Genomic DNA, 17,325 nt, shown 5'->3' with positions numbered 1-17,325 from the left:
TTTTCTGCCCAGGCTGGCTTTGAACTGTGATCCTCAGATCTCAGCCTCCTGAGTAGCTAGGATTACAGGCATGAGCCACTGATGCCCAGCCTATGAGACTCTTATCTCCAATTAATCACCAGGAAACCAGAAGTGGAGCTGTGGCTCAAAATGGTAGAGGCATTAGCTTTGAGCAAAAGAGCTCAGGGACAGCACCCAAGCCCTGAGTTCAAGCTCCCCATGACTGACCAAAAAACAAAAACCAATGTGGGATGGTTTGTTTCAGCCTTCTACATTAGAGAGACCTGACTTTGAATTTCTGCTATTTAGAGGTACGATCTCAGGCAAATGAGAACAGCCCTGCCTGGCTGGCTTTGAACTACAATTCTCAGATCTCAGCCTCCTGAGTAGCTAGGATGACAGGCATGAGACACCTGAGTTTGGCTGCACAGCCACGTGTTTAAAGAACAATGTACCCAGGTGCTCAGATGCTCGAGAGGAGCTGAGAAAGCCTTGTCTTTCTCCAAACAGCTCAGTGGGGACCAGAAGAAGCGGCCCTTTGTCATCCCTTCTACCCACCAAAATGGCAGCTGCAGAAAGCCAGGGCTGCCTGCCTTACTCAGCAACAGGGCAGTGCATGCAGAAAGGACTCTGCGGTGTGTGCTGATTCACTTGAGAGCCTGGTTGAATGAATGAGCCACCACTTCTCTCCCCCTCCTCTCCTGCTCTGATACAGCTTGTAGGACTTTATGGGGCTGGGAAGGTGGCTCAGTGGTAGAGTGCCTGCCTTGCATGCATGAGGCCCTGGGTTCGATTCCTCAGCACCACATAAGCAGAAAAAGCCGAAAGTGGCACTGTGGCTCAAGTGGTAGAGCACTAACCTTGAGCTGAAGAGCTGAGGGACAGCACCCAGGCCCAGAGTTCAGGCCCCATGACTGAAAAACAACAACAACAAAAAACTTGTAGTACTTGAAAGTTATTGTGGAGACAATCATCCTCTGCCCTCTTCTGATATCCAGGGCCTTTGGCATGTTCAAGTTGCAGGTCACAGGCAGGATCAACAGAGGGCACTACAGGCAGCAGTAACCACGAAAAACAGGGTGAGGTGGAGTGTAAATACACTGTGCTAAGGCTAAGTAAGCTTTGCCTTGGTGAAACCCACACATATTCACTTAACTGTGTAGCTGGTCCCAGCTTAAAATGTATTTCTTACTTTTGGGTCTTGGTCAAAAATGTTTGAGGGGGGTAGGGAAGGTGGCTCAGTGGTAGAGTGCTTGCCTTGCATGCATGAGGCCCTCGGTTCAATTCCTCAGCACCACATAAGCAGAAAAAGCTGGAAGTGGCACTGTGGCTCAAGTGGTAGAACGCTAGCCTTGAGCTGAAGAGCTGAGGGGCAGCGCCCAGGCCCAGAGATCAGACCTGTGACTGACAAAAAAAAAAAAAAAGAGAGAAAGTTTGAGGGGCTTGGGGATATGGTTTAATGCAAAAGTGATTGCTTAGCTCTGGGTTCCAGCAGTACAAAAATGAAAAAGAATGAAAAGAAAGAAAGAGAGGGGAGGGGCTGGGAAGGTGGCTCAGTGGTAGAGTGCTTGCCTTGCATGCTCAAGGCCGTGGGTTCGATTCCTCAGCACCACATAAGCAAAAAAAAAAAAAAAGCCGGAAGTGGCGCTGTGGCTCAAGTGGTAGAGCGCTAGCCTTGAGCTGAGGAGGTGAGGGACAGCGCCCAGGCCCAGAGTTCAGGCCCCACGACCGGACCCAAAAAAAAAAAAAAAAGAAAAAAGAAAGAGAGGGGAGAAGGAATGAAAGAGAGAGCAAAAAAGAAAGGAAGGAAGAAAAAGTCTGAACCTCAATTCTGAACAATTTGAACCTTATGGGTGAACTTGGGAGAGAAATGAAGATTCCTGGCTTAGGCCCAAAGGAAGGTATGTATGATATGATACAATCACTAATCCTGTAGATTGGATATCATTGGGCAAGGGGTTCTGGTTCCAGGTCCTAGCAGGGAAGTGACTGAGAGCAGCTAGAGATCCTGTGGGCAGGTGAGGGAAGCATCAAGAGAAGACTGCATGGAAAAGGAAGAAGAGGAGAAGAAAGAGAAGAAAACAGGCTGGGAAGTTGGCTCAGTGGTACAGCGCTTGCCTTGCATGCATAAGGCCCTGGGTTCAATTCCTCAGCACCACATAAGCAGAAATAGCTGGAAGTGGTGCTGCGGCTTGAGTGGTAGAATGCTCTCTTTGAGCTGACGAGCTGAGGGACAGCACCCAGGACCAGAGTTCAGGCTGATGACTGACAAAAAAAGAAAAAAGAAAAAGAAGAGGAGGAGGAGAGGGTTCTTCAGCCTGGAGACTGTAGGACCCAGTGTGGGCTCTGTGGCAGTGACAGTAACAGCTGCTACCAGTCAGCCCTGGCTGAGTGCCAGGCCCCCCTTAGACCCCCAGACATTCTCAGGAAGCAAGAACTGCTCTTAGAGCCATTTTTGAATCCAGGAGTCTGAAGAAAATATGGTAGCATGCACGGTAAGTGATATTAGATCCAGGCTCAGATTTGCCCAGCTCTGAGCCCTCATCTTTAACCCCTGGATCACGCACAGCAGGCTTGAAGGTGATTCCTGGAGATGGAGCTGTGGGCCTGCTATAGAGGATGGCCAGGGCAGCCAGAGGATCCCTCTGGATTTGGACTCAAGTGGCTGGGATGAATTCACTGACACTCAGAGACCCCCCAACTCAGGGGGAAGCTACTGAGACATACCCTGCTGGGCCCAGATGACAGTAATGTGGTCTCATAGAGCAAGGCCATGTCGCCACCGACTTGGCACCACCTACTCCTTGGGCCTGGTGTTTCCAGCCCTGTTGGGCTTGGTGGGGAGTGGGGAGCTGAGAAGAACAGTATGCCTGTTTCACATTGTTTGTCAAGTCACATCTTTGTTGGTTTAGACTCAGCTCTTCTGTCTTCCAGCAAGTCATTTGTGCCTGTCAGGAAATAACTCTTGGCTTGTGTGTTCCCACGAGAATCTGGGATTCCCACAGCTTACATTTTCTGCCTAAGGACTGAATCTGGGAGCCAGTCTCTCCCTCCACCTCTCTTTCTCTGTCTCTTTAGAGCACCAGCACCTGGTTTGAGCTGAAGGGGCTGTGGACAGCCACAGGCCACCCTCCAGGAAGAGGAAGCCGATGCGTAAGTACTGGGATTACTCATTATTCTTTGCAAGCCACAGCACTTCTGGCTTTAGATTATGGTGAGGTGCTCTGTGGGTGCTGTACACACAACACAGACATATACACACATACACATAGTTGTGAATCCATGGACCACCTTCACAAACATGCAATTCACATCCCTGTACAAGTTCCTCCATGAGCAACACGAACACAGGCTGCACACACATGTTCCCCACAGCATGCACCTATACAAGGCCCCCGGCCTTCTCTAGGTAACAAGGTGGTGTCTCAGTATTAGAATGTGTAGGAGGTAGAAGTGGGGGGTGGCTGGGTGAGTGGGGGTGGGTTCTGAGCCCTCTGCTTTCTGAATTCCTGGGCTTTGCTCTGAGCGCCTGCATCCAGCATCTCAGGAGCTTCTGCTGCTGTTTGAAAGGTTCAGATTGGCTCTACAGAGAGGAGAGAACCAGCTTCCTGATTCTTTTTTTTCTGCCAGGTCCAGGAGAGATGACAATGTGGTTCCTCTGTGTAGCCAGGCTGCTCTATGAGCTCTTCTCTCTCACCATTTACCCATGGTGGACGAATCTGGTTCTGAAGGCTTTTGTATGGTTGTGGGAACTCCTCTTCCCAGTCCTCTCTCCAGCTCCTCATGGCTGGGGCAGCAGGACTTGCTGCTTTGAGCAAGGACTAAGCAGACCCCAAGGGGGTGAGGGGGGCTGGTAAGGCTAGGCACTGTGGTTTGCATGTAGTCTGTAGTCTGTCCCTGAGACACTTCTAAAACATTTATGTCTGGGGTCTGTGTGTCAGCTGAGTTCTGAGGTTGGTAGCTGTGAGCCAGAAGGGCTGTGATCATTGTGTTCCTATGGACGTCTCTGCTCTGGGCTTTTCTCTGCTAGGTTCAACAGAAACACCTGCTGTGTGCATGCTGAATACAAAGGAATGAATGAAGATGTGGCAGGCAGGTACTGGCACCAAGAGATAGATCAAAGATATTTCTACCTTCAGACTAGAGAGGCAGGTGGTCTGGTCCCAGCAAGTGCATGTGGGTGTTGTGTGTGTGTGTGTCCATTCATGCTCTTGCCTTCATCCTGGCCACAAGGAGCATATTGTCTTGAAATGCATCCTTAAGAATGGCAGGTACGGGTGGGGGGAGGGGAGTAAAATTGGGTGGGGGGAGGGGGGAGGCGGGGAAGGGAAGTGAAGGGTAAACAAAGGAGGAGGCTGCAATGCTTGGTAAGAAATGTATGCATTATCCTGCCCATGTAATTGTAGCCCCCCTGTACAGTATGTTCTCAATAAAATAAAATACAATTTAAAAAAAAAAAAAAAGAATGGCAGGTGCATCAGTTGGGGAGCCCAGTGAGGTGGGACATGGAGCAGGGCAAGAGGAGGATGGAGGAGAATGATGTCCAAGGTTGGAGCACAACGTGTCCCCACTAGAGCACACAGCCAGGAACTGGCAGCCCCTCTGAGGTGAGCTTGCTGGGCCCAAGGTTCACCTGCTTCTTTAGACCCCTCCCGGGCTTTGCTCCTCCCCTTATATATGGTGGGTGGGGCATGAGGAAGCCTGAGTCGTCAAGTGGTCCCTGGGCTGGGGTTTCCCTAATGCAGTAAAATAGGATATTGAGCCAAGTACAGAGTCACTTGTAATCCTAGCTACTGAGGATCGAGGTTCAAAGCTAGCCTAGGCAGGAAGGTCTGTAAGACTCTACAACTAGCCATCAAAAAGCCAGAAGTGGAGGTGTGGCTTAAGTGGTAGAACTACAGCCTTGAGCAAAAAAAGCTAAGGGGCAGTGCCCTGAGTTCAAGCCCCAGCACGCACACATAGAGACAGAATAATCAGCCAGGTGAGTCCTCTTTTTCTCTTTAGTTGGTCTTGGGGCTGTGAACGCCTTTCCCTATTGGGCTAGATCTTCCCTGGCCTGACTTTTAAGCCTTCATTCTGGGCTCATAGGTACCCCAGCAGGTCGGACTCCCCTACCAGCTCTGGTTTGGGGTTAGACAGGTAGTGACAGGCGAGGAAGAAGGATTTCCCCAGCGTGGAGTGGAGAGAGGGCGGAAGTGACTCAACAAACAACAAAGCAGGTCTCCCGGAGAGGAAGCAGCAGTGAGTGCCAACGTGGGTGCCAGCGGGGGCGCTTGAGCCCAGGGCTGGTCTCAGCAGAGGTGTCATGGGGGTGGGCCGAAGCCCGGTGCGAGCCAGAATGGCTCTGTTAGGCTGAAAGGCTTCATGGGACACATCACTGCTTGCAGCGGGGCCTGGGTCCCTTTCTCTTTGAGTTCCTGCCCTGTGGGTCCCTTTCAGCCTCTGGGCGCGTTCCCCTGGAAGTCCGGGGCTTAGAAGCCCACAGTTGATCTGACTGTCTACTCTTGAGGGGCTCGTCCTTGAACACCTGGAGTGAGTCGAACCCAGAGATGTCAATCTCTAGCTCAGGTTGCACTACCCAGCGAGACTAGTTCTGGAGTCCAGAAGCTCGTTCCCTCTGAGGCTCAGCCTGGCTTTAAAAACCAGACAGCGGGGGTCGAGGGAAGCCGGGTCCGCCATCTCCCGGCAGCTGGAGTCCGGGATGGGGGTGTGGCGCCCACAAGCGTTTACATTTTTGAGGCTGGATGTGGGGATTGGGTATCTTCCAGAACCAGCCGAGCTCAGGACGAGGGAAGAGGAACTGACTTCCCGGGCAGTCTCCTCCAGCGGAGGGAGGAAGCAGGCCGGGAAGTCGGGCACAGCGGTTTCCAGCCCCGGTAGATGGGCGGCTCTGGCATGCCGAGCGCGCGCCCAGACTTGGGTGAGTGTGTCTTTAAATCCGAGCCCCCCTAGGCGGAGGGGCCGGGGCTCCGGCGGGCCCGGGCCGCGGCGGCGGGCGCGGTGATTGGCGGCCCGGCCGGGTCCGCCCCCGGCGTGGGGGGACGCGGGCGCGGGGCCGCGGCGCGGCGCGCACTGGCCGAGCGCGCAGCGAACGGCGCGGGCGGCGCGGGCTCGGCTCTCGCGCCTTCGCCCCGTGCAGCACCCGCCCCGCCTGCCGCGGGAGCCGCCTACGCCCCCGGATGGGCTGAGGAAGTCGAGGAGCGGGGGAGTCGGGGATCCAGCCGGAGCCCGCGCGGGGAGCGCCCCGCCACTGCCTGACTCGGCGCCCGCAATTCGGGCGCGGCGCGCCGGCCACTGCTGCACGGATGTCCCCGGGCGCTGCGGGCTGGCAGGTACCGACGCGTGCGGGCCCGGGGTCGGCTCGGGGAGGGCGGATCGGAGGCCACGCACTCACTACCCAGCCCCCGGCGAGGAGAGGTCCTGGGACCCCCCTCCCCACTCCCCCAAACTCGCCCTGGGGCAGGCGGGACCCCGCAGACTGAAGAGAGCGGTTCTCCAGGGGCTTGTACGTGGGCCTCTGGGCTGGACCCCTGACCTGAGGTTCCCTTTTGAACTGGGGGCGACGTGGACTGCGACACCTCCACTTTAATGGTTAGGCCGGGAGCGTGGGTTTACTGCGAAGTCCAGAGATGGCGTCTCCAGGATCATTTGTAGGGCGCTTGAGGGCCTTAGCGGGCACAGGTTTTATGGCTGGTTCTGTGGGACCCTCTTTTTCTGTTCTGGGGGGCGGGAAGGGGGAACCGTCCGGGTTTCAACTTCCGAGACCAGGATGGTTGGAGTGCTGCCCAGAGAAGTCAGACATGGGAGAAAAGCCCCCGGTCTGGCTCGGGAAGCTTGGGGGCAGCCCTCCTATCCTGACCAGAGCCCCTGGCATCTGCCTTGCAAGAGCATACAGCCCCAGTGACTCAACACCTGTTGGATGCTGGGCTCTGGGCCAGGCCAGGGGAGGTTGGGGTGGTGGGAAGACCCCTCCCCCCCGTGCTTCTATCCTTAAGTGGCTTGGCCCTATAGGGGGAAGACAAGACAAACACAAGACGTCTTGGATGAAGAGTTTTGATGCCAATCCCGGACTGATCTCAGAGGGAATGCCAGGAGGCTTGTGTAGGCATGGGTCATTGGTGCAGTGATGCAGGTGTCCCTACTGCTGCCATACTGGGGTCTAGGTCTCAGGCAGCCTTGTGAATGTGTTTCAGGGGTCTGGTTGCATCCCATCCTCCTTTTTCATCTGCATTGTCAGAACCTCCATTCCCAAGGCTATGGAGAGTTTTGGAGGTCCTATCTCTACTCCCAGATTTTGTTTGGTCTTAGGGGCTCAAAACCCATTTGGTTTCTCCAGTCAGACTGAGCATAGGACTCTGCTAGCTGCTCTGGGGACTCCTGGGGTTTGGGGGTTTTAAAGCCAGCCCTGTAGGAGATTAAGCCAGCAGGAGGAAGTCCTCACTTCCTTTCTGAAGAGCTTCCATGCCTGGGGGTAGAGAGGGGAGGCCATGGACCAGACGTGGTTTCCTGTGAGGGCAGACAGACCCAAGGTGCTAGGGTGCGCTCCTTTCCCTGGGGTTGGACTGTGCAGGGCGGAGCCTGGGACAGCTCTGATCTCTCTTCCAGCATCTGCTGTATCTGCAGCTCAGCCCTTCCCCCTTGTCCCTGGCAGAGCACCCTTTGTGGAGGTGGCAGTACATGCGTGCCCATGGCCTTGGGTTCTGCTCTGGGAGTGGGAGTTGCTGAGCTTGCAGAAGCCCTTGGCCAGCATTGTGGTAACACACCCACCCTCCTCCAACAGGTGCACACACACAGATCAGGTCACCCAGGCACAGGTTGGGATGCCTATGCAAGTAGGGACGAGATCGTGTGGGCAGAGTCAGAAGAACTGGTCATGTGTGTATAGGAGACTGGGCGTGGGAAGACAATGTGATGGACAGGCAGTGTAGGGACATAGAAACATGCAGGGACAGTTGGAATATGAACACGTCAGCGGGACCCACATCTGAGCCATAGACATGTATGGAAAGGGTCTTTACCATCCTGGGACTTGAGTCTACCCACATAGGAGGCAGATGTGTAAGTATAAGCAGATACACAAGTGGACCCACTAGGACACAGACAGGGAGGTGAGCTGACCTGAGCACACCGAGGCTCCCAGGGGAGATACTCAGCAGAGGTACCAGGGTGGGGGGGAGGGGGCTGAGAGATGAAGTCCGAGGGACACTTTGCTGTGTCATCACAGGTCCTATGTGTGACCCCTGTGTTCCAGACATTGTCCTGTTTGAGGTGGTGGTGAGACAAGGGCTCTTGTTGTGTGGCTTCATTTTTAGACTCCCACTTTGGGGTTGATTTGGGGACCCCAATGAGCTCCACTTCCTGCTTTATATTGAGTTATCCTGCAAATTACAGAACACCACCAACAGAAGGTGGTGTCCCTCCCTGTTCCCATCCTGATGCTTGAACTCTAGGTCTAGGCTGTGTCTCTAAGCTCCTTTGGTTCAAAGGCTAGCATTCTACCACTTGAGCCACAGCTCCACTTCCTGATTAATTAATTCTGTGATTAATTGAAGAGTCTATAGACTTTGAAGCCAGCCCCAGCTGGCTTCAAACTGAAACCCTCATTTCTCAGCTTCCTGAGTAGCTAGGATTACCTGTGTGAGCCACTGGCACCAACAGGAGACTTTTGAATCTTTGATTATTCCCTTCTCTGGCCCTCTGGGCTTCCCTAAGTTGGGCGAGGTGGCCTCAGGATCTCGGAAGAACCTGACTGTGGGATTTTCCTGTTGGACCCAAGCTTGCAGGTCTGGCAAGGATGGATCTTCCTGGCCCCCTCCCTCCTTTTCTGCAGATATACAAATGGGTCTGTGATGAGAGCCATTGCCCCTGGCATGGATGCCTTCCCTTCCTACTCTGGGCTTGGACTGGGCAGGGGCCTTTCTAGCCCAACTTGGCAGCTGGGATCAGCCCAGATCCTAGATACAATGTGACATTAATCGCTTGTGTGACCTTGCTTATAACATTAAGCAAGTTACTTCATGTCTTATTGCCTCATCTTTAAGTGGGGCCAGTAACTCCAGCCCTTGGGGATGTTGGAGGGTTAATGGGTGAAAGTCAATGGAAGACATGTGGCACTCAGTCAGCATGGGGCACTGATCAGAGCCTCCCTGGGTTGCCAAGACTCCTGGGCTTCCTCAGCAGTCAGGTGCCTGTTCTGGGGGTCTGGGAAGCTCTGATTTGAAAGTTGGAGTACTTTGTCCTCCCAGCCCACCAGCCCCTCCTGGCCCTGGGGGACCTCCGGGCAGGGTCAGGAAATGGCAGGCTGGGTGTGTAGAAGCTTGGGCCTGCTGCCTGCTGGGCCTCTGGGAGGGGAGCCAGTGGTTTGCTAAGAATAGCCCCAAATCATGGTTCTGGCTTTCCAGTGGACAGCCCTGCCTCTCTCATACCAGACCAAGGCTCTTTGCAGACGGCCTTTTTATGTTTCCTATAACTGGCATGTGGCATAGGGATGGGCTGGGAGCTACTGGCTCCTCTGGCTGAGGGCCCTGATCCTGTTCCCAGGCCTTTGTCTGAGACCTGGGAATGAGAAGTTGGTGGGTAAATCACTGGCTTTTGTAAAAATACCCCAGTTCTTATTCTACCCAGAGCTTGTCTTGACAACTGTTCCCCTGACTAGCTTCCTCTCTTCCCCCACAAATACTACCTGGGTCTGGATTCCTTCCCCTCCCTCCCTGGCCGTGTGGCCTTAGGCAGTAGACTTAATCTCTCTGTTTCTCTGTTTAATTGTGTGACATTCTCTTATAAGAATGCCTCAAGGATGAGCAGTGTTAGTACTTGATTTTGGGTCCTTGGCCCCTGGTTCAGTATGAGGTTTAGGGGAACCAGATGTGGATTAGATTCTGCCCCTTCCAGGAGAGGAGTAAGGAATGAGACAGGTACATGACACATATATGTGCTGCACCATACCCCACTGGTGTCCAATAAGCCAGGTTGGTGGTGTCCATGGCGGGAGCTGGAGGGAGGGAACAACTTACCTGAAGGGAGGTGACACACATGGGCATTGCAAGAGGGCTAGGAGTTTGCACATCTTCTCTAGAAGGATCCACTGGGCCAAGGTGTGGCAGCCTCAGGTACTTAGGTATTTCCTGAACCTGGCCTGTGGAATGGCAGTGGCCCTGAGAAGTGTTCTGCCTGGACTGGGGCTGGGACATTCTGGTGAGGGACACAAGTGGTCTGGGTTTTCTGCCGGCCAGGTTCTTGCACAGACACTGGGGTTCTGGAAACTGGGTAATGTCTTTGTGGACCCTGGGGGATGCCCAGAGAACAGAGCCTTTCAGGGGTTCTGGGAGAAAAGGATGTGGTGCCGAGCCAGCTGGGGATCCCCTGAGAAATGGTCAAGACTGGGTCTGGGACTGTGTAGGGGGGAGTGGTGGGTGTCCTCAGATGACCTGGGACCTGGCTAGTTGCTATGTCTTATTGAACTCCAGGCTGTGCCAGCCCTGCAGGCGGTGCCATTCTGTGCTGCCTCTTCCTAGAGTAGATTCTGTTTGGCAAGCTCAAAGGGGGAATGTCTCCCCTTTTCCTTTTGCTGGAACTGTAGAGCCTCATGACAGTGTTAACTCTTCTGCTGGTTATGACAGGCTGGCCAGTTGTGTCCTCTTCCATGGTCACCCTGCAGTGGCTTGGACCCCTGAAGTCGGTATTCAGCTCTCTACTCCCTGGGGCAAGCCCCCTCAAAAGCCCCAGGGCCCTGGTTGGTAGAGCCTCACCCGCATCCAGCCTGAGTGTTTGTGGGTAATTTAGCCTTATTGGATACCATCTTCATGGCCCCGTTCCTGCACACCCCCCTGTCCCAATGCAGCCATATCTGTTGGGGAAACTCAGGACCTAGTGTTTCCAGCTGGTATAGCTCTGCCTGGGCTACTCCAAGGCCTGTCAGCAAGCTCTGGTTTCCAGAATCTGGGGGAGAGGAAGGCTTTCCCTGAAGTTGAGGTGGGCTCCAGGGTTGTGGTACTGGTTCATGGGGAAGCCTGCACTGGGTCTCTCCTCCTGGGGGCTCTGGATGGGGCCTGAGGCATGGGATAGTAAGCTCTGGGCTAGCACTTGGCTGGACCCAATTTTCTGGGTGTTTTTTTTTTTTTCTCTCAGCTTGCTCTTTTTTTTTTGGTCTGTTGTGGGGCTTGAACTGGGCCTGGGCGCTGCCCCTCAGCTCTTCAGCTCAAGGCAAGCACTCTACCACTTGAGCCATAGCACCACTTCTGGTTTTCTGGTGGTTAATTGGAGATGAGAGTCTCACGGACTTTCCTGCCTAGGCTGGCTTTGAACTGCAGTCCTCAGATCTCAGTCTCTTGAGTAGCTAGGATTATAGGTGTGAGCCACCAGTGCCCCTGGCTCTCTGCTTGCTTTTTAAGAAGAATTTCTTTCAACTAAGGTGAGATTCACTTGACATAAAGCTTACCATTTTAAATGCAGATTCAGTGATGTGCATTTCATTCACAGTGCTGTGTAATCACTGTTTCTATTCAGCTCCAAAGCACATTCAGTACCCCAAAAGAAAATCTGTACTTAAGGAGTTACACTCCATTCCCTTCTCTAGCCCATTAAAAAAAAACAAAAACAAAAACAAAAAACCAAGTAACAAAAATAGTTGTTTGTTGAGGAATATACACTATGAAATCTACACCTGCTTTTCATTCATTTATTTTTGCCAATCCTGGGACTTGAATTTAGGGCCTAGGTGCTATCCCTGAGCTTCTTTTGCTCAGGGCTAATCATCTACCATTTGAGCCACAGCACTTTTTCTGAATAGTTTATTGGAGATAACAATCTCATGGATTTTTCTGCTCATGCTGACTTCAAATTCAGATTCTCAGATCTCAGCCTCCTGAGTAGCTAGGATTGCAGATGATAACTACTAGTGCCCGGCTTTTTTTTTCTCCAGTTCTGGGGTTTAATAGTGGGTTTTACTTTTTTTTTTTCCTGCATCCTCATCCTCCTATTTATACCTCTGACGTAATGGGTGTGTACCACCATGCCTGACTATTTTGTTGAGATGGAGTCTTGCTAACTTTTTTTTTTTTTTTTTTTTTGTCGGCCGTGGGGCTTGAACTCTGGGCCTGGGCGCTGTCCCTCAGCTCTTCAGCTCAAGGCGAGCGCTCTACCACTTGAGCTACAGCGCCACTTCCGGTTTTCTGGTGGTTTATTGGAGATAGGAGTCTCACGGTCTCTCCTGCCCGGGCTGGCTTTGAACCGCGATCCTCAGATCTCAGCCTCCTGAGTAGCTAGGATTACAGGCGTGAGCCACCAGCGCCCGGCGAGTCTTGCTAACTTTTTACCTGGGCTTGCTTGGAACTATAATCCTTTCATTCTCAGCCTCCCTAGTAGCTAGGATTATAGATAGAGAGTAAATGTGAACCCCAACTATGCACTTAGTTTATTCTTTCATTGTTGAGTATTCTAATGAATGGAATGGATTATAGTACGCTCACTTTATTTGTGGATTTATTTATTTATTTGCTTACTTATTTACTTACTTTTTTGTGCTAGCCTGGGCCTGAACTCAGGGCCGGGGCACTGTCCCTGAGCTTTCATGCTCATGGCTAGTGCTCTATCATTTTGAGTCACAGCACCATGTCTAGCTTTTTGGTAGTTCATTGGAGATAAGTGTCTCATGGACTTCCCTGCCCAGGCTGGCTTCAAATTATGATTCTCAGATCTTAGTTTCCTGAGTAGTAAGGATTACAGGCATGAGTCACTAATGCCTTGCCTTATCTGGATTTACCACATAAAGTTTTTGACCAAGTGTGGACAAGATATTTAAAAAAATTTAAACCAAAAATGTTAAATTATGCAGCATAGTTGATGCAGAGTTCTCAGTCAGTGCCGTGGTGTGGTCAGTTGTGCCCACATCATTGTGTGATCTGCTTAATGTTTCTTTGCCATTAATTTTGTGCAAATACAGTATCCTCCCCCTCCCCCCTCCCCAAAAAGCAAATGGTGCCTAAAAAGCAAGGTAAAAATAATGGTGAGTCTTCTAGCCCCTAAAGGATATGTGAGCTTAATGTAAGCGATAAAGTGACAATTTGGAGCTTTTGAAAGGCCTTTAGGGAAAATGAATGAAGCATCTGTAGCATTTGAGATAAGAACAAGGAAGAAGATTGGTTTTTGGTGGGCAGTATGCATGTGAACAGCAGTGATTTTTGTTTTAAGTTAAGGATGTTCAGAGCTTCTGTAGGTGCAGTGTGGGTGAATTTGAGGGTTTTAGAGTAATGAAGTTTGGGTCTTGAGCATTCTTGGCCATGTAGCCATGGATACCTAGGGTCTAATATGAGTTAAAAGTAGAAAGTAGTTATCTTTATAAAAGATTCAAATAGCAGCTTCAGGGAGAGAAAGCAAAATGTAGAATTCCCCTTTCCAGGCCCCTACCCCAGAATAGATGCCATCAGCTTGGCATTTGCCCTATGCCCCTACCTGAATTGTGGTTTTTGACTTGAGACTGTAGAGGTGGTGTTACTGGGCATGGCTATGGGACCTACTTATTCCATTCAGCCATGGTCCCAGGGACCTCCTCTTTCACACCCCCTGAGATGGGAGCCTGGGACTCATGAGCAAGCTTTGGGGGGACGGGAAGGGGGGCTCCCTAGAAGTGGTAAATTGAGAATTCAGAATAGAATTCTAGGGAAGGGAGGCACTGGAACAGAAGCCGTTAGTCTATCCAAAATAGCTGGGGATTAGTGCTGGGGCAGGAGAGTTGGTGGCTAGGGGTCTGGGTGAACATGTGTGTCCTCCCCCTCCTCCTCCTCTTGATCCCCAGTAGCCAGCAGGGGTTTCCTCTTCCTGTCTCGGTCAAGTGTTGCTGGAAGCAAGGGGCCCCAACAGAGGCAGTTTGTTAGGTCTACGGAAGAGCCTTGGGACTGTGCAAGAAGGGATGACTCCTCTCCACTGCTTGCTTTCTGGAAGCCCCAGGAAGTCCTTCCTGAGAACTTTCCTAGGCAAAAGTGCTGCTGGCCTTAGTAACAGCAGTCCTTTCCTCTGTGGTGTGTTTGTGTGTGTGCCTGTGCCTGCCTGTGTCTCCCTCCAGAGGAAGGGGCTGCCTGCACGCAGATGTTTGTGTTCCCTGCTTGTCAAGTCTTAGAGTCTTTGAGTTCCTGTTGTCTGTTTACTCCTTGATTCTGCCATGCATATCCACATCCACATGAAACCTATTCCTGCCTGTTTCTGACACTGCTGGTTGCCTTTCTTTTTAAAATGTTTTTCTAATTTAAGAATTCCATGGCTGGGAATGTGGCTTAGTGGTGGACTGCTTGCCTAGCATGCATGAGGCCCTGGGTTCGATCCCTCAGTACCACATACACCAAAAAAGCCGGAGGTGGTGCTGTGACTCAAGTGTCTTTAGAGTGCTAGCTTTGAGCAAAAAAAAAAAGCTCAAGGACAGTGCTCAGGCCCAGAGTTCAAGCCCCAGGACTGGCAAAAGAAAAAAAAAAGAATTCCAAGTAGTGTGTGAACCTTGTGTTACGAGCTTTGAGGCGAGTTCCAGGAGCCTTGTGTGGTGATGGCTCAGGCAGCCAGCTGAGTTGTCTTGCTGCCCAGGGTCTCAGCGACCCCATAGCAGGGGAAAAGAGAGAAGCCCTGGGAGGGAAGCTATTTCCCTGGGAATTCTCTAGCCTTGTGCTGTTCTGATGAGGGTAATATGTGAGATCTCCCCTATTTAAGCATAGTTGTATAAAGCATATAGTTTAATATATTAAGTTTTTAGTATATTTAGTATAGACCTGTGCATCTATCATTGAAAGCTAATTTGACATCATTTTCACCATCCTTCAAAGATACCCTGTACCCACTCATAGCCATAGCCTGGCCTAGCCACTGTGTGCTTTCTGTCTCTGTTGATGTGTCATGCCAATGTTCATAGTGTTCATGATGTTCATAATGTTCATGTAGTCTGTTCATAGGTGCTTTTTATGGACATTATTTTATAGGAAAACGACCCTTTACTTGTTGGTTTATATTACTCATATGTGAATATAACAGTGCTCATTCTCCTTCTTGGACTTCAATAGTTTATTTAGCTATAAAATAGACTGAAGGCACTAGGGATGGAGCCCAGTGGTAGAGTGCTTACCTAGCATGTGCAAGAATGACTCTAGATTGGATTCTCAGTACTTGAAAATATAAAACCCCTAAAATACTGAGGGAATCAGAAAGCCACCCCCTTTCTAGTGGGCAGTGCCGGTATCATTGGAAGGACCTTGGCTGCCACTGGTATTGCCTGTGTGGTGTTGGTGGCATAGTGCGTGGCCCCTCTCCCACTGCCCAATTGTGTGAACCATATGGGTGAGTGGATGCTTTGGGGGTAATCAGACATCACAGTTAAGCCTAGACTGCCCCAGAGTGATCCTAAACATCTGCTGCAGTGGGGCACCACATGAGCTGGCTCATTTGATGGCAGATAAGAGGAAACAGTGGTGTCATTGAAACCCCACAGAGTAGCTCTTCAGTCCACTCATGAGAATCAGGCATTGGCATGGTCGTCCATGGGCTTTGCCAGTTTCCCGTTGATGACATCCATGTGAGCGACCTGCTGGACTGCTGGGCAAGGCAGCCTTTCACAGGGTACCACCAGGCTCCCGTGCAGTTGGAGGAGGCCCGCCTTCCCCCTCTGTTTTCTGATTTGAACCTCAGCCTTTGTTTATGCCATCCCTATGTGATATCAGTGGTCTTCTTGGAGAAGGAGGAATGGAAACAGGAACAAGCTCAAGCCTGAAATTGTAAGGCAGGTTTGCTTGTGTGATGGTTGTGGGATGACCAGAGAATATGGTCCTCCCGCCTCTCTTTCTCTTTCTCCCCTTTCCTTCCTTCCCACCCCTTCTCCTTCCTTCCTGCCTTCCTTCTCTTTCTCTTTCTTTCTTTCCTTTTTTTTTTTGTTGGTCGTGGGCCTGAGCGCTGTCCCTCAGCTCTTCAGCTCAAGGCTAGCACTCTACCACTTGAACTAAGCACCACTTCCAGCTTTTTCTGCTTATGTGGTGCTGAGGAATTGAACCCAGGGCCTCATGCATGCAAGGCAAGCACTACCACTGAGCCACCTTCCCAGCCCTCCTTCTTTCCTTCTTTCCTTTCTTTCTTTCTTTCTTTCTTTCTTTCTTTCTTTCTTTCTTTCTTTCTTTCTTTCTTTCTTTCTTTCTTTCTTTCTTTCTTTCTTTCTTTCTTTCTTTCTTTTTTGTCAGTCATGGGGCTTGAACTCTGGGCCTGGGCGCTGCCCCTGAGCTTTTTTTTCTCAAGGGCTAGCACTCTACCACTTTGAGCCTCAACACCACTTCTGGTTTTCTGGTAGTTAATTGGAAATAAGAGTCTCGTGGACTTTCCTGCCCTGGCTGGCTTTGAACTGTGATCCTCAGATCTCAGCCTCCTGAGTAGCTAGGATTACAGCTGTGAGCCACAAGCTCCTAACCTATTCCTCTTTTTTATACTGGGATTTGAACTTTAGGCTTCACAATTACTAGGCAAGTGCCTCTTTGTGTGTGTGTGTGTGCGCACACACGTGCATGTGCGCATATCTTGGGGTTTGAACTCAGGGCCTGAATGCTAAATCTGAGTTTCTTTTGCTCAAATCTAGTGCTCTACCACTTGAGCCAGAGCTCTACTCCTGGGGTTTTGAAGGTAGTCTATTGGAGATAAGAATCTCATGGATGGGCTGGGAAGTTGGCTCAGTGGTAGAGCGCTTGCCTTGCATGCGTGAGGCCCTGGGTTTGATTCCTCAGCATCACATAAGCAGAAAAAAAAAGCCGGAAGTGGCGCTGTGGCTCAAGTGGTAGAGCGCTGGCCTTGAGCTGAATTGCTGAGGGATAGTGCCCAGGCCCAGAGTTCAGACCCCATGACCGGACCCCCCCCCCCCAAAAAAAAAAAAGAATCTCATGGACTTTCCTGCCTAAGCTGGCTTGGAACTGTGATCCTCAGATTTCAGCTTCCTAAGTAGCTAGGATTACATACAGATATGAGCCATTTGTGTCAGCTCTAACCTTTTTTTCTTCCTCTTTAAATTTTGGTGTGTGGAGGATCAAAGCCAGGACCTCAGACATGCTAACTATAAACTCTACTACTTAGCTACAACCCTAGTCTCAAATTAGGCATTTTAAAGTGTGAAATCTAGTGGCAGTTAGTACATTCATAATGTTGGCAATTGTCGCCTGTGTCTAGTTCTAAAACGTTTTTTAATCACTCCCCCAGAGAAGACACTAGGGCTATTAAATAGTTGTTCCTGATTCTTCCCGCCTGGCCCCTGGACCTAACATTGCCAGGGCATCGCTAGTTCTGGAAAGTCCCTGTGAGTGGCATTGTGTCCTCTCTAGA

At 51.1% G+C, this 17,325-nt stretch overlaps 1 protein-coding gene across 1 annotated transcript in view; it reads left to right on the top strand.

The window, feature by feature from the left end:
* The first annotated feature begins 6,143 nt into the window (after nucleotides 1-6,143).
* The window catches only part of Pald1 (phosphatase domain containing paladin 1), a 59,518-nt gene continuing 48,336 nt past the window's right edge, over nucleotides 6,144-17,325 (top strand). Inside the window, exon 1 of the mRNA XM_070020914.1 lies at nucleotides 6,144-6,332. The gene's annotated coding sequence lies outside the window, so the exon portion shown is untranslated. The remainder of the gene's footprint in view (nucleotides 6,333-17,325) is intronic.

Source organism: Dipodomys merriami, unplaced genomic scaffold (assembly GCF_024711535.1).
Source record: "Dipodomys merriami isolate MVZ:Mamm:240054 unplaced genomic scaffold, mDipMer1.0.p SCAF_14, whole genome shotgun sequence".
Classification (NCBI taxonomy): Eukaryota; Metazoa; Chordata; class Mammalia; order Rodentia; family Heteromyidae; genus Dipodomys; species Dipodomys merriami.
Note: the sequence above shows the minus strand (reverse complement) of the source record. Positions and strands in the feature narration are given on the sequence as shown.